The 16523-nt window shown below is 45.1% G+C and overlaps 1 protein-coding gene across 1 annotated transcript in view; it reads left to right on the forward strand.

The window, feature by feature from the left end:
• The window catches only part of LOC138292334 (retinol dehydrogenase 16-like), a 41840-nt gene that overhangs the window by 13643 nt on the left and 11674 nt on the right, over nucleotides 1–16523 (forward strand). The window lies entirely within an intron of this gene.

Consider the following 16523-nt stretch of genomic DNA (forward strand, 5'->3'; position numbering starts at 1 on the left):
TCAGCAAGCCTTTTTGTGTGCGTCGACTTAAGTGGAAAATCTACCAAATTGCACTTTCATAGGCCAGCATTGCCTGTGTTTTTAGTCCAGAGGTGTTTGTGTATTTCCCTGTCAGAGGCTCTCTTCCACACATTTGTCATTACTTGTACTTTGCCTAACTCTCCTGCTTTCTCCCATCTTTGAACCACTGGCTTCTCTTCCATACACAGAGCACTGTCTTCCTGGGTCTTAATGTGGGGTGAGATCCACTTCTGACTCTGTTCCCAGCCTAGTGAGCTAGTCGCGGGTAGAATGGTCTGCTCTTGGTGTGTCAGGCTGGTGGGCTCATGGCCTTTGTGTATTGTGAATTATTTGGAAAATCTGCTAGATTTTGTTTCGCAAGACGGCACCAGATGTGTTTACCTTTCATAGGTATTTCTGTGTTTTCTTGCCATAGGAGCTACTGCACCCGCCAGTCATGACCTGTACTTTGCCTGTTCTCTGCTCTCCTACTACTCAGTCATTAAGGCTTACGACCAGGAGCCCTCCTGCTTAATAACTCTCTGTTGCCTTTCCTCCGCTAAACTCCCTCTCTTTTTTTTCTTCTTCTTACCTAATAATTATATTAATTTAATAAAATTAAGATGCAACTGACACCATTACACCAGTGTGCCCCAAATCCCCACTATTGTGCTTTCTCCCTTTAACTAATGGGCTGACGATATAGAGCATATATCCTGACTGCTGCTAAGCATTGCATTTGTATTTATTGTTCCTCTGTTGCTCCTTGATAAATGCTAAGAAGCATATACTTTGGCTGCCTGGATCATTCTATTTATGAAGGTTGTGCTGCATCTCTCGTGGATGGATTGTTTGGTATGTTCACCATGACTATCTGTACCCATAGGAGTTGAAAGTAGAAGTGTGGTGGTGCTGCAGCACCCCCAAAATAAACGTGCTGGAGTGCACATAAATGTGCAGAAGGTGAATGAGCAATAAAGATTACTTTGCATTTTGTTTTTACTCTGTTAAATTTTCTGTTTGAAGTCAGAGGTCCAATGTCAGACTATGGGCCTCATTACGAGTCAGACGGTCGGACTGCCTGAACTCCAATACAGCGGTGGGGAGGCAGCCACCAAGCCGGTGCCCACCCCACCGCTGTATTACAATGTTTCAGCCGGGCTGGCTGGTGGAAACATACCATGCCATAGCAGACAGTACACATTCTGAGGATGCTGACAGGGGGGTGCCCTGCACTACCCATTACATGGTCGTGGGCAATGCAGGGGCCCTCCTCTGACCCCAACTCTGCCTGTCTGCCAGCCTTTTCATGGTGGGGACCCGCCATGAAAAGGCTGGCAGAAATGAAAGTCGAGATCATTACTGAGGTGCCCAACTCTGCACCACTGTAGCTGACCATGACTTTCACAGCCACCAACCTGTCGGGATCTTTGTTCCTGGTGGTGACAGCGGTGTGATGGTGGTCCAACCGCCAGCATTGTAATGTGGCAAACAAACTTTATTGCATAGGTAATCATACTGGGACAAATAAGATATGGCAAGGGTTGGCAATTATGCACAACAGTAAGATTGATTTGAAATAAAGATCTATGTTTTAACATTTGGATAAAGTGTTACATCTGCAAAATACAATTTTCCCAACCCTCCATCGTTTAACCAAAACAGTCACCTCATATACAGAACCATACCGGGGTAGCCTATTGTGCCAGGGTCAATAAATGTTCTTGAAGGGGCATTGGTGGTGCAACTGTGGCATATCAAAAGCCATGGAACAGCATAGAGGAAGTGGGGATGGGTTGTTATGCATAGAAGACTATATGGGAATGGAACTACTCTCAGACAGGATACTCGGACAATGACACTGGTAACATCAATCTACTGCGCGGCCTCAGAGGACTCGTCTTGAACCCTAAAGCCTTCCAGCATGGCATCCCACTCCAACAATATAGGTTTATTAAATATATTTTCCACGCCTTTAAGACTCGCTTTCGCCTGTCCCAAGTGTAGTACCTCCTCCCGGTATCTGACCCCTCTGTGGGGCAACAGGGATTTCCAGTGTTGGGTTTCAATCGTTTCGCTAGTAACAATGCCAGTCCAGGAAGTGTGTCACTACCTTGGGACATTTGGGCCTTTAGTACAGTCCTAAAATACACTAGTCTGGTGTGGCCAATGGTCCAGGCCTGTTACGTCTGTCAACACCATGGATATCTCCCTCCAGTATTTGGCCGAAGAAGGACAAGACCACATCACATGCAAGAGATCGGTGTCCAAAGAATGACATCATGGACATGCTGAGGAGGCTGTTAGAAACATTTTACTCATTTTATACAGAGTTAAGTAGTCTATGTAGACCAGCGAATTGAATGAATTTAAACCTCAAATTCCGCAACTCGTTCTTAAGGTATTCTAATAAGCAGGCTAATTCCTTATCCGTAACCTCCTTGCCCAAATCGGCCCCCAGGTGATTTTGAGGGAATTGAGTGGGCATCAAGTTGCCCATGGAGTCCTCTGTAGAGCGATTTTACTAAATGCCTACCGTGCCTGATAGTATGTAATGCCTGGAGCAACCCATGCGTTTGGGGTTCTTTTCCATCTGATGCCCAATGCTGATGAACATAGCGGATAATTCTAGCATGAGTGAGAAAGAGGGTTTCAGGCAGTGCATGAGTGTGAGTCAATATTGTGCCATTCGCAAACAGTTTAACCTCTGTGCTGTTAATGTACCGGAGGGTGTGGGTAACCCGCAGAGTAAGATATTTGATGCATACGGCGCATGCGCCGAAGTGTATCTTAATGTCTTCTTCCAGTAGTATAAGGCGATGTATAGTAGAAGGGAACATGTGTGCAACGTTGCAGTGTTTGGAGAAATCAGCCTATGCAGCCGACCCCTGCAAAATTGAGCCAATGTGTGGCCTGTTTCTGGTAAATAGTGGCCAGCTAGCCAATACACCAGTCACTGTAATTGTCCAGCTATGCAGTAGATCTTAAAGCCATTAGCTCTGTATATAAGAAGTTCACCCAATGGATGAAGGTAGGGGGTATGCCGTATTGAGGTAGAGCCGCCAGCATACATTCCTAGCTGAGGGTGTCAAACGGCTGGTGAACATCAGGGATAAGCAACCAGCATGTGGATACTGGTCACAAGCTGCACCCATCACTTAAAATAAGCACAGTCTGTTCAAAGAGGTGTTACGTCTGTGGATAAATCCATATTGGTCCGCGTGTACCAACTATGAGAGTATTGAGAGCAGTCGGCTGGCTAGTATTTTACTGAGGATTTTGTATTCTGTGTTTAGCAGTGAAAATAGCCTGCAGGTGATCAGTTCAGTTGGTGACTTGCTAAGTTTCAAGAGGTAGGTGACAAGTGCCTCTTTGGCAGTAGCGGTTAAGGAGCACGCTCCAAGAGAAAACTTATAAAGCTTCACCAGGTGTGGAACCAGTCGAGAGGTATAGTTAGAATAAAATTCCACTGTTAAGCCGCCATCAGAGCCAAGAATTTTATTGTGGGTGATCTCTTTGATTGCCACCCTTTTTTCATGCTTCCTGATGGTGCGCTCAGAGATTCCCCAACATCTGGCGACACTGTATGGAGTCTTGCTTGGCACAAGAATGTCAACAGTTCTACTGGGTCGGGGGATGGCAAGGCTCTGTATAATGTAGTGTAAAACTCACAGAAAGCCATGTTAATTCCCAGTTGGGCTATGACCAGCCCATGAGGAGGGGTGTTGATCAATAAGATGGGAGTAGAACCTGGGTCTGCTTAAGTCAACAACTCCAGTCAAATACTCAACTTGTCCGCCTATGTATGTACTTTTGTGAATAGGCTCTGTAGTTTAGTACATAAAGGCGCTCCAGGAGTTCAGCATATGTAATACTGGCTTCTTGTAATATAGGGACTGCTGCCTAAGTTTCAGCTGCCTCGTCTCAAGGGGCCCCAGTCTACTTTCCAATTGCTTTAGTTCTCTATGAATCTCCCCTCTAGCCTCCACCACCACAACAATTCATGTACCTCGCACTGCCACCTTAAATGCCTCCCACTTTGGCAACGGCGAGGAGGCAGTGCCCGTACTTTTTGCAAAATATGTATTGATGGCTGTAGCCAGGGTTTCTTGGAATACTGTGGTCGGGAACTCGGCCGGCGCTTGACCCCGAGCGATGGTCATCTCCAGCAGCTTATGGTCGGATATTATCTTTCCAATAGGTAGCATTTGTTATACTAGAAAGGAGGTGGGGAGGCTGAGGAAGTGGTCAAGATGAGAGTGGAAGGTATGGGGGTAAGAGTAGAAAGAGTATTCTCTCATAGCTTTATTGCGGCTACACCATGTATCTAAGAGGCCTTATCCGTCCACCCACTGTTTCATTGTTCGGGGGTGTTGCTCAGCCCATGTCCCGGGCAGGGGCGGTTGGGAGTGATCCAGTGATGTGTCCAGTACCGCGTTAAAGTCCCCTGGACAGGGGGTCCAGTTTGCCAGCATGGTCAACAGTTTGGCTAGGAAGGCGTCCTGTTCAGTATTGGGAGTGCAAATGCATCCCAGCACCACCTGTTCACTATCTAGCATGCACATAAGTAATACTTACCGGCCCTGTATGTCGATCTTTGATTCATACATCGCAAATGGGACCCCAACCCAGTGCCAGACTGCGGCTCCCCTTGAGAAAGCACAATAGGAAGTGCTGACCCGTCTACTTCATCTGGAATTTCTGGGCCTCAGAGTTACAAGGTGTGTTTCTTGCAGGAATGTAACCTGAGTGTGACGCCTATGTGGTTGTGCTAGTATTCTATGCCTCTTATGCACAGAGCCCATCCCCCCACATTTCAAGTAACAGTTTTGTAGTTTTCAACTACAGTTGACACTTTAGTGAAAAATAAATAAATAGTAAAACATGATCCCCCCCCCAACCTGCACCATTGCTACACCCAGTACATGAGGTGACTCTAAAAAACAAAAACCATAAGAAACTATTCCCAAATACTCGGTCCAGCGGTACTCTGTCATTCGACCAAACCTGAAAAAAACTGAGAACAGGGTAAACATAGAAGACCGTTTGCTTACGCAAATGGGACATTCTCGTTCGATCTCATAATGGGGACTGCCTCTTGGCAGAATGTGCATATCTTCCTACGGAAGCTACCCTGACCAGGGACCAAATTCATAGCAGTACTGTTCAGCCCGGTCTCGGTACAGAATTGGGGAATATGACACTGTACTGATAATGACCATGAGTAGTGAAAAAGAAAGTTACAAGACAATGAATGTATCTAGATAAGGTGTACTGTCAGGCCACAGAATCCATAATTACATGTAATATACTAATTTTCACTTACCTGAGCATGAGGAACCTAGTACTCACAACTAGCACTCCACAAGGGCATTAGCAGTCTCATTCTGGGATCTCAAAAAAGTTGGTGTGCTGGTCATGAATTACTTTACGTTTGGCTGGAAAGAGCAGAGCGTAGGAGAGGCTGACCAAACGTAAGTGTTTTTACTTCCGTTGTCCCCCAATGGTGTAGTTGGGGAACAGGGAGATCTTTGAGTTATCAGCAGGTATGGGTGCCTTTTCACAAGCCCCCTGAAGCAATATGTCATGATCTCTGAAGCTTAGGGTTTTTTGCCACGATGGGCCTCGGTGGAGCTCCAGGCACAGGTTTTCTTGTAGGGTCCCAAAGCGTCCTTTGTACTGCAAAAAGCTCAGGTAGTCCAGTCGGAGCTACCATCTTCTGGAGCCAGACTTCTATATATTGGGTGGCATTGGAGCTCTCCGGGCTCTTACTTCTGCAGCTTCAGTCCTTTCCTGCAATTGGTCCACCTGTTGGCACAGTTGGCAAGTTGCATAGTGAAGTCTTCGTGACCCGATGACAGGGCAGCGAGCGCCATTTTGTTTGTCTTTACCCTGTCCACTAATTTACAATGCTCGTCTTTCTTTAGGCTGATATATGTGGTGTTGGCCCCTAATCACTGTTCTATAGCCGAACATGAGTAACGTATTTCTTGAAGTATGACATCCAATTTATCCATTGGTGGTGTTGTGGAAGTGGAGGGTATATAGTCTTCTGGTGTTTAGACAGGGGTGCCCTCCGATGGTTGAGACTTTTTTTTTTTTTTTTTTACTCCACCTTCTGATCTGAGATAGATGAACTGTAGAGTGGAGTGAAATTTCCAGCAGCAAAAAGGCATGATCTGAGAGACCAGAATGCTTGACCGATTGAGATTGATAGCACAACGTTTCAGAGATAAAAAAAAAAATCTATGCGCGAGTAACTTTTATACCGCGAAGAGATACAGGTATATTCCCTCACATCAGGGGTGTTTGTCCTCCAGGGATCACATAGCGCCAAAACCTTAACATAATCTCAAAACATCTTGGCTACTTTAGGTTTATACTGTCTTTTGCCCTTTACGGTAGTGTCTAGAGCTGGGTCCTGAAGAAAGTTGAAATCCCCCCCAATAATTTCCCTGTCACCTAAAACAGGCCTATATACGGGGCTGGATCATCCGTCAGAGGGGCATAGAAACGAACTAAAATGAATCTCTCCATTGCGACTGTACACTGAACCCAGCACCAACGCCCCTCAGGGTCGGTGAGAAAGTCTAGTGGTTGTGCATTCAGGGTTTTAGCTAAAAAACTGCCACCCCTCTATGAGCCGCTGAGGCTGCCGCAAGTACTTTAAAATCAGCCATTTTTTTGAACATTTGAAAGCTCGAAACTTTATGAAATGGAATATGGGTTTCTTGAAGAAATATAACTGAGGGATTAAGAGCAGCTACCCTCTTTTCGATAGCGGATTTTTCCTATGATTATTTAATCCATTAATATTCCAGGATAAAAATCTTAAAGGAAAAAGAGATTTTGTCATTTGATTAAATCTTGAGCTAGTGCGCCTATGGCCCCTCTAAGTCTGGAGAAAAATACCCTAATCAATCGTAACAATCCTTTGCAGTGACAGAAACAGATCCAGATATCCATGCCTCTCCCCCCTCTCTCCCCCTCCCTTCAGTGTCCCACACCTGGAGCCCTCCCGCCTGGACGACCCGGGCCACATCCCTCCCCCACCCCCTGTCCCACTTCTTCCCTAACGAGGTGCCTTGTCATAGCACCCTAAACCAGAGGCTAGAGAGAGAAAATCAGAATAGTCTGTCCATACGCTGTGGAGAAAGAAAAAAAAAAGGGGGGGGACCCTACTATGATACTGTCATTTTTAGTATTCAATATATCACCTTATAGTCTTTATTAAGTTCTTTACCCTTCTCCTCCCCTCACCCCGCCCACCCTTACTCGTGCCGGCTGCTCGGAGTTCTGAATTACATGCAACAAAGATTTAGCAGCGTCAACCGTATGAATAAAATTAGAATTACCCTGAAAAAACACTTTAAGTTTCGATTGTTGCACGAGGCCTGCCTGTGCCCCTGCTCTTTGGAAAGCTGGAATCATGTCCTTTAATTCTCTTCTTTGATGCGCTGCCACCACTGACATATCTGAGAAAATCTTAAAATGCATAGTCCCCGGGAATCTGAAAAGTTTTGGTTCTAATTGCCTTCTGGTAAATCTGTTCCTTGATACGAAAGTCACCAAAATTCACTAGTATAGTTCGAGGATATTTAGAGTTTGACGGTTGGACCGCCGGGACCCAATGGGCCCTCATGATTGTTAGATCCGGATACTTATCCTCGAACCCTGTTAGACCATGACTTTTAATAAGATTTGCTATCAGCTCAGTGACTGTCTGACCGTTTTCACGCCCTTCAGGGACTCCTGTAAATCGCAAATTGGATCTACGTGATCGATTTTCAGCGTCGTCCAAACGGATCTGTAGATCTAGCAGGTCAGCTTGGCACTTTGCCAAAGATGGTTCTATCATTGCCCGAGTATCCTCAAGATCAGAGACTCGTTGTTCGATAACTGTAATTCGTGAGTTAAGTTGCTGGATGTTACTGCAAATCAGGTTCAATTGTGATTCTGTTCTCAGATTTGCATCGACCTGGGAGACTTTTAACGCTTTCAACTCCCTTAGAATCTGCAGAAGTAGGTTGTCCGCAGGAACACTGGCATCTGCCATAACTATCACACCCTGTGTAGAAGCTTCCCTTAGCACATTATGCCCAGCCAAATCAATAGGAGAAGCAGTAGAGGAGAAAATGTGGGTAGAAGATTCAGTTACCACGTTTGCCCCATCTCTATTGATCAATTCCTCTGCTGACAATGAAGCTGAGTCATCCACCTGCGGAGGGGGAGTGCAGCAGATGCTTGATACCGGATGATCTTCCTTACGATTCTTCCCACCTCCAAACAAAGGAAAAAGGGATCTAGAAGAGGATCCAATGTTCACTGTTGGATCGCAGGCAGTCTCGGAGCTGCTGCCGGCGACCGGCCGAGTCAGTAATGGAGAACCCTTAAATAACCCTGGACTAGGATCCAGATCAGATGGTTGAGACCTTGATCTCGAGTTGGTAGTGGAACTAACAGTCTTGGCTTGGTACGCCCCATTTCGTTTTTTGCGACTGCCTTGTAGCATGTTGGAGTAGGGGAGAGAAGATGGCTTCAGCAATATCTGCATAGGCCAGGCACCCTGTGTGGCTGCGCTGTGGTTAATACGTGCAACCGCCAGGGCAGACGTGTCACACTCAACTTCTTTACATCCAAGGGTGCCAGATGCTGAGTCCTTCGTGTAGTCTGTCTCTGAGCTCAGCTACCATCCACGAGGATGCTGCAGGAGGGGACACTGCCGCTAGGTCTAAGGCCCACGCCTGCACATTAAAGTCTGGCAGAATTCAGGCCCCTATGCTTGTGCTGCGCTATACAGCATCGGGTACTGGTAGGCAGCTGAAGCAGGTACATACAGTCTTTAGGGGCCCCCAGGTGCATATATCAGGCATTCATACATGTGTTCAAGCAGCAAGCATCACCGTAGTAAGACAAGCGTGTTCTACCTTGGTGCTCCCCTGCGCACTAGTCTGTGTTATTAAATCATGCTATAACCAGGCAGGGTCCCAGCCCAGGGCCCCAGGAGGCACCCCCACCATGGACTCAACTTTGCTGTTCCGGGGCCACCGGCCAATTTTGCACCAGGCGTTATTAAACAAAGCAGTAGGGTCCCGTCTGCCTTCCTTGATAAACGTCTGAAACTTGGCCTGTATCCAGTAGTGCAAGGAGTCTTCACGTGCTCTGGCCCAGACTTTGTCTGCAGCAGCACCTTGCCCCACCGGGCACCTGTGTCGCGGTGTATTGGGGTGATCTCCACCGCTGTTCTATGTATAAGCGGGCTGCCGCAGTATGACGGATAGTGTAGTGAACTCAGAGTCGGGATGCACAGAGCCCATTCAAGTCACAGGCCTCTCCTCTCCAGCCGCCATCTTAAGAGCAATGTGCAAGTGAAATACAGGAAGATTTCAGGCCTGATCGCAGACTCGTGCTCTAAGATAACTCTAACTCGTGCTCCCACCATGCACAGTTTAATTTAAAAAATGTTACTTCAAATATTGTATTGATATTATCAATGATGTTATCAAAGATTTCATGAGTGCCATAGTTTGTTGGTAATTAGCAGTGCATGGTGAGGGCACTAGCTATAGTTACCTCAGGGCACGAGTTATAGTTACTTGAGATAACTCTAACTATAACTGGCAAATTTCTAAGTTTTTGTATGTTTAGAATGTGAGCTGAACTATAACGTCCCTGTAACCTTTGTTTTTTTTAGTGAATTTCTATGGATTTTTAATGTATAGTAATTCTCCTTACTATAAATGAATCCAACCAGTACCGCACATAGCCTTTGGCCATGCGAGGTGGCAGTTGGCCATAGGGCCTGGCCGGCCAACCCCTAGAAGTACCCAGCCTTACACCATGCACGGCATTCACCCATTTGCACCGTAGGTTGCTCGCAAGACCCCGCCCGCAGCCAGACCCTTTGGCCAACCTCCCTAACCACTGAACTCCATGCTGTGTATTGCCCTTTGGCCCTGCGCGTCATGAGTTGTCCGCTGCCTCTCTGGGTGTAAGAATAGGTTTGAGAGGGTGTATCTGAGGGTGAGAGTGGCTGTCAGTTTTTCTGGCTGGGTGTGGGAGTTTGTACATCAGTTTTTTAGTGGGTGCGTCAGCTTGTGTGCAGATCTGTGAGCAGGTGCATGAGGGTGTGAGTGGGTCTGTGAGTGGGTGTTCGACAGTCTGGGTGGGTGTGTGAGTGGGTGCGTAACTGAGTGTGTCTGTGAGTGAGTGCGTGAGGGTCTGACTGGGTCTGTGAGTGAGTGCATGAGGGTCTGAGTGGGTCTGTGAGTGGGTGCGTCACTGTCTGAGTGGGTCTGTGAGTGAAAGTATGAGTGGGTATGTGAGTGGGTGCCTAAATGTCTGAGTGGGTGTGTGAGTGGTAGAAATTGATTGAAAGAGAGACAAAAAGAGAGAAAGAAAGTGAGAGGGAGAGAGGCTTTGATGTCTGATATACTTAGAATGAGATATTTGTGTACAATTTAAAATAACAAATGTATCTTTAATTTTTTTTAAATATAATAATTTGTTTTTATTAAAAAACAAAAGGGAAATGAGTGCAGGTGGACTCGAACCCCCAATGCTCAATGTGAAGGTCTGCAACCTTCACACTGCGCTATGTTTTCTTTTTTTTTTTTGTTTAATTTGTTTTTCAGTCCTTTATGGCGATCTGAGACTACGCGGGCCTCCCCCCAGTGCATTTGCTTCAGCAAGCAGGGAGCTGCTTTGACAGCAGCTCCCTGCTTGCTGAAGCACTTCATCTCTGTTCCCTGCATGAGTGCAGGGAACACAAATGAAAGCTTAAGATTTTGACAGCAGGACCTGCTTTACAGGTCCTGGTGTCAAAACCCAAAGTGCTTGCTGAGACTTGGCTGCAGAGAGAAGGAAAGGCAGAGGAAGAGAGAGCGGGAGAGGAGTATTGTGATACAATCACCCCCAAGGTGGGAGCATTGTGGGGAAGTTATATCAGGGGAGCAGGCTTCATATGAGCCTACACCGGGGGGTCCTGTTTGCTTGGGATGGTTCCTCCTAATGCCCCAGAGAGACTTGTTCATTCCTCCTTGGCTGGGCAACACATGGTTAGGGAGGGTTGTCTACCTAATAACCCAAACGTTTCTGGGTACCTTACAAGGGTATTCCCAAATCAAATAGGCAACCTTCCAGTAGGGCCCACTTCCTCTTCTTCTTTCACCTCCTTACCTACTTTCCACCCCACTCTACAAGCTACTCCATACATGATGGTTTTGAAGGTGGTACTCCCAATGAGCCAAAGCAATAGGGAAGATCATGCTCAATTCATGACTAAAGTTGTCCATTGGGTTAACAGTAGACTCGATGACCAGGTCCTCTCGCATCAGCAGATTAACCTTGCATGGAGGGATGGTTGGGTGGACTTGTCCCCAAAACCTGATCACAGATATTGTATTGTTATCAATTTCAAGGATAGGTTAGTTGCTATGGATATATTGTCTAAGATCCATTTTTCACGATGACCATTATTGTGATTATTGAATCCCTACATCTTGGCTTCTTTCAGAAGCCGCAGAGTGCTGTGTCTATTGCCCCTGCCACCTCCCTTCTGCAAGTGCCAACACTTAACAATTTCTCTCTCGACTCGGATTCTCAAGATTGACTCCCTAACCAAGTCCCCCCGCCAATCTTTGCCAAACAACAATAATCCTACTACAGATACTCAAGGCCCAAATATAGCCAAGGAGCCTTTGATGCCCTGGGGACAATAGTTGCTATTTGGAACACTGCTGGCATAGGCAGCAAAATGGAGTCAGAGGACTAGGCAACCTATGTGTAATCTGCACACAGTGTGTGCTTATAGGAAACATGGCCATTAAATAGTGTTCATCAGGATGCCTTTGTAGCTTTATATTCTCCTGCCGCCCCATCAGATAGTATCAGGCTCAAAGGGGTCTTGTAGACTCTTGTTTCGACTAGATTAGGCCCACAAATTAAGAAGAGCTTTTTAAAGTCTACCTACTACCAATTTGTCACCTTTACACTTGGTACCAAGACCATTATGGGTCTGAACTTTAATTTATTCTCCTAAAGTGAAGGTATTCAATTAACTTGAAACAGATTTGGAGCTTTTTGTCAATCAGAATTTTTTATAATTTGGTCAAGGGATTTTAATATTTCGGAGTGTCCTAGCAAGTCCAAACGTTTATGTAGATACAATGAACTCCAGGGTAATACTTTAGCACATTTCTTACATAGTTCATATGGCTTAGCACTTAATAATCTGATGCTCAAATGGAATCTGAAATTAGTGAAATGCTGTGGCTCTGGTGATTTCCACCATATACCTACATTTACGGGAGAGGTAGCAGTAATTTTATCAACCATATTCTTATTGGGGACTCTAGCATGGGAATTGTCCTAGACTTATGGGTAGGTCCTTATTGTTTTAGTGATCATAACCTAGTGATATTAAATTGAAATCTTAACCTCCCAAAGAACCTGGCCTTAGGAAAAATTGCTAATATCGCTCCTTTAGGTCAGAATGGTGCCAAAATTAAATGGGCAGGGGTTAATCCAACAGACTTCTCAAAGAACGTTTTGGTAGAAAACCTGTACCAAATCCTGGTGGGGTTGGCACCAGAATCCAACTAAAGAGATACCCATATCATAATATTGAACTCAATTGATCAATTGTTGACAACGAGGCCTAAACCGGGTGGAAAGTAGAGGAAGGATTGGTTTGATACCAAATGCACTAAGCCCAGGAATCACATGATTAAAATGTTAAACCAACTACCTAGAGGCATTCATGGCAGCTAGAGCAAACTAGAATAATGCCATAAAATCAAGCAAGAAAACCCTACATGGGGAGGGCTGGGTGAGCCTGATACAGGCCGCTGAAACCAAAGACAGTGATTTATTTTGGAGAACCATAAATACCCCTCTTTTGACCAAGGGAATAGACCCTGACTTGGATTCTGTGATTACTCCAGCCCAATGGGGTGACTACTTTGGTTCAATCTTTTACCAGCCCAACCCAGATAAGGGAGTCCTTTGTTTATGGGCATCCGAACAACCCATCCTTATGACATTAACCTTAGATGAGGTGGTGAAGGCTATTAATAACAGCCCGAAGGGGAAGGCTTTAGGACCAGACAGGGTCCCAATGGATGTATATAGTGCTGAACCGAATCTATGGGCCCCTTTCTTAACCAAAGTTCTTAATGCAGCAGGAGCCAGGTTTGTATCTCCTAATTGATCAACCTCCCTTATCATACCCATATTCAAGAAGGGCTCTAGAGCTGATCCAAAATGCTACAGTCTCAAATTAATTAATATTTCTCCCTTCTTGGTCTTCTGGGCTTTTACATCTGTTCCTCTTGCTTAAAGCATACTTGAGTGGCAACTCTGTGTTTGAAACATCCTGGCACAATTCTTTGGTTGGAGGTTATTCATGACAGTCCCGTAGCATTCTTCAGAACATGTGCTACTCAATACACATAACTGTTTCAAAGAAGCAGCAGAGTTGGGTATTTTAGCCTTTTAGGTTGAAGCCTACCAGACAACACATCTGTCTGGCTGTGAAAGACATATTGGAGACATGCTGAAAGCTTGCCTAGATATATATTCCGCCCATTGCTTACCATTTGCTTTGCCTTTTGCAATTCAGGTTTGCTTCTGTTCTGCTGGCTGCCTTTGTTTGTTTTAGCCAGTGCAGCTTGTGTTTGTCCCCCCACCACTCCCTCTCCGTGGAGCATAGCTTGTTTACCACCTCTCTTATTGGCAGCTCTGTATTCTTTCACGAGTGTTCGGTCTCCAGAAACTATATTTTTATTCTGCATGAAACACTCCATGAGAAAACATGTAATTTTCAGTTGTCGCCCATATAAATTTCCAAACTCCCTCATGCATCGTGTCACTCTCTTGCTTGTGTGATCCTCTGCTCCCTTTTCTTATTCCTCTGCCTTATTCTGGTGCTTCACCCTGCCCTCCCCTCGCTTCAAACCTTCCTTTGAAGCTGATCCACCATCGCTAAAAAAAGAAAAAAACACGCTTTCCCACATTTGTATTTGCTTATGTAACTCAGAAATGTATATAAAAACATAGCTGTTTCACAGGCTTTATTTTTCTCCCATTTTGTGAATCCTATATCTCTCATCCAAATTATTATTAATTTAATCCTTAGTTTTCCTTCTTTTGCAGATTTTTTTCCACTGTCGCTCGCGCTTCCCCGTGTCAGCTTCCAGTCTGTACTGAGATACCTTAATATCCTTGTAAATTTAAAATGGTCTCTCTAACTCTGATCAGTATGCAGTATGGCCCCTTCCCAGGTTCCTTCTTCTCAGCTGCGACAGAGGCTGCTTGCTGTGTTCGCGTTACACAATGGACTTTGCTTTGTTTGGTTGTGTTCAGCTGTTCCCACGCTGCCCTAAGGAGTATTATCTGGGTTGTAGCATGCAGAAGTTTATTTAGCTTTTTGGGCACTTTTTGGCAGCACTGTACCATAAAACGACCATTTTCACTAAATAAATGAGCATTTGCTATGAGATGGGTCCCGCCTTTGCTCGAATTAGGGCTGTCAGCATTCTAAACTCCTAACCAGACTTTTCTTGCCACATAACTTGATAATCAAAAGTAAGACAGTTTCACATAAGCGAGCCGATTCACAGTGCCACGGCCGCCATGAGCATCAGCTATAAGGTGAGACACAAAAGGAAAAAGAAGTTCACTCTCAGTCAAACTTTTCAGCAAAAGTGCAATTAGCCATGCAATAGGGGCGATAGCCAATGCGGTTACAAACCCTCCCCAAGGTGGGACAACAAAGTCCCATGTCATCAAAGGAGTTTTGAAGGAAAACACTCACTAATGAGATAAATGCATCACATGTGGTAGGATCCTGTAAAGTCGCTGTTTCCAATTTTAAAGATGTAGGTTTTGTGAAAAAGTAAAAGTAACACACTAAATTTGATATGAAACCCTCCCATAAATACCAACCAACAAGGCTAGGAATGTGCTTGCTATAGAAACAAGCACTGGCAAAGCCAGATGTTTTTCACATTTCAACAGTATGTGCAGAAATTATTTCTAATTATAAAAAGAAAAGATATATTCAGTTCACGTAACATACTTGCATAGTTCATGATCTCTAGTACAATTGGTGAAGATTGCTTTGTATTGTGTGTCTGAGCCTGTAATTCTGGGACTTTGTATTTTGTATCTTGTGTGTTGTATATCACGGAGACTGCACTTGGGGCTGCTATCTTTTAGCTGTATGAATCTTCAGTCGTTCCTAGTGCAGCGAATATTCTCGGTTGTACATTCGATTTTTGCAGCCTGCGCTGAATATCACGCAGTACGTATTCGTTACCTTACAGAGCCCCAGAAATGCGATTTCCAGTTTCCCTTTTGGAACACGGTGACATCGAAGTCAAAACAAACAGAAATAGGAAATTAGTATTGCATTTATTATTATGTGATATTTATTCCCTTCTCCTTTCATAAACGTCAGGCATTCAGTACCCTTTGTTTTGCCTCTTACTAGGCTACTCAGCTCTCTCTAGTCTCTTGGGTTTAGGCTTGCTTTAAATCGGGCAACATTAAAGAAGCTGCTGGGGGTCACTATATGATCTAGTAAAGGAGTGTAGTGGGGAATTCACAGGCAATATGCAACTGTAGAGGATCTCCAAGACAGAGAGCGGAGGCAATACCACTGAGAAAACAAGTGAAACAAGACACAATGGGAGGTAGTGGTGGATGGGAATTGCACAGGGAGATTAAGTGAACTCGGAGCAGTGCCCTGGCCAAGGGTGAACCGTAAGATGAACAGTCACAGAAGTCACGAGCAGCTAGGAGCAGCCATGAGCGCTGAATGAGCAAGAAACAATGGCAAAGAAAAACCAGCCCGAGAGGTTAAACAATTGGGAGGAGTTTGGTGCATGGAACAGGCACCCTCGGAAAACGTCTGACATTTAATCTCAGAGGAAACAAAGAAATGCTCTAAGTAGGATCCCCGGGTCACACCGTGTACAGTGTGTTTGTAAATAAATAATGCCATCAGCCAAAGGCAATCCAAGTAACCAGTGTGTTTTTCCACTGACCCAAAAAAAAATACTTGTGGTTGAAAACATCAGCTGCACCCGTTTGCTTTAGAAAGCCAACAAACACCATTCCAAACACAAGCCAAGGCAATCTAAAAAAAAAAAAAAAGCACAATCGCGCTGCTACAGTTCACTCGTAATGAAACCTATCGCCAAAAGTGCAATTATTTACATAACCGGCAAAAGTGCAATTAACTATGTAACAGGGTCGATGTCATGCAAAGCGCTCGACTTCTGCCAAGCGAGATCGTGCTGCAAACAAAAGAGAAAAAGTAGTCCACAAACCTGATGGGAAACAGCGAGCCTCGCATGTTTTCAGTACTTGGGTGCTGCGCTCGAGGAGGGCTAATCACTGGAAAAGGCATGACGTATGCGTGACTTCCACTAATGAAATCAAGCTGATTTTAACAGGCAAGCCCATGAACCAATGAAAGACACTGACGTGACGAGGGCCGGGCTCCGAGCCCTTTTCTA

This window comes from Pleurodeles waltl, chromosome 4_2, assembly GCF_031143425.1.
Source record: "Pleurodeles waltl isolate 20211129_DDA chromosome 4_2, aPleWal1.hap1.20221129, whole genome shotgun sequence".
Lineage (NCBI taxonomy): Eukaryota > Metazoa > Chordata > Amphibia > Caudata > Salamandridae > Pleurodeles > Pleurodeles waltl.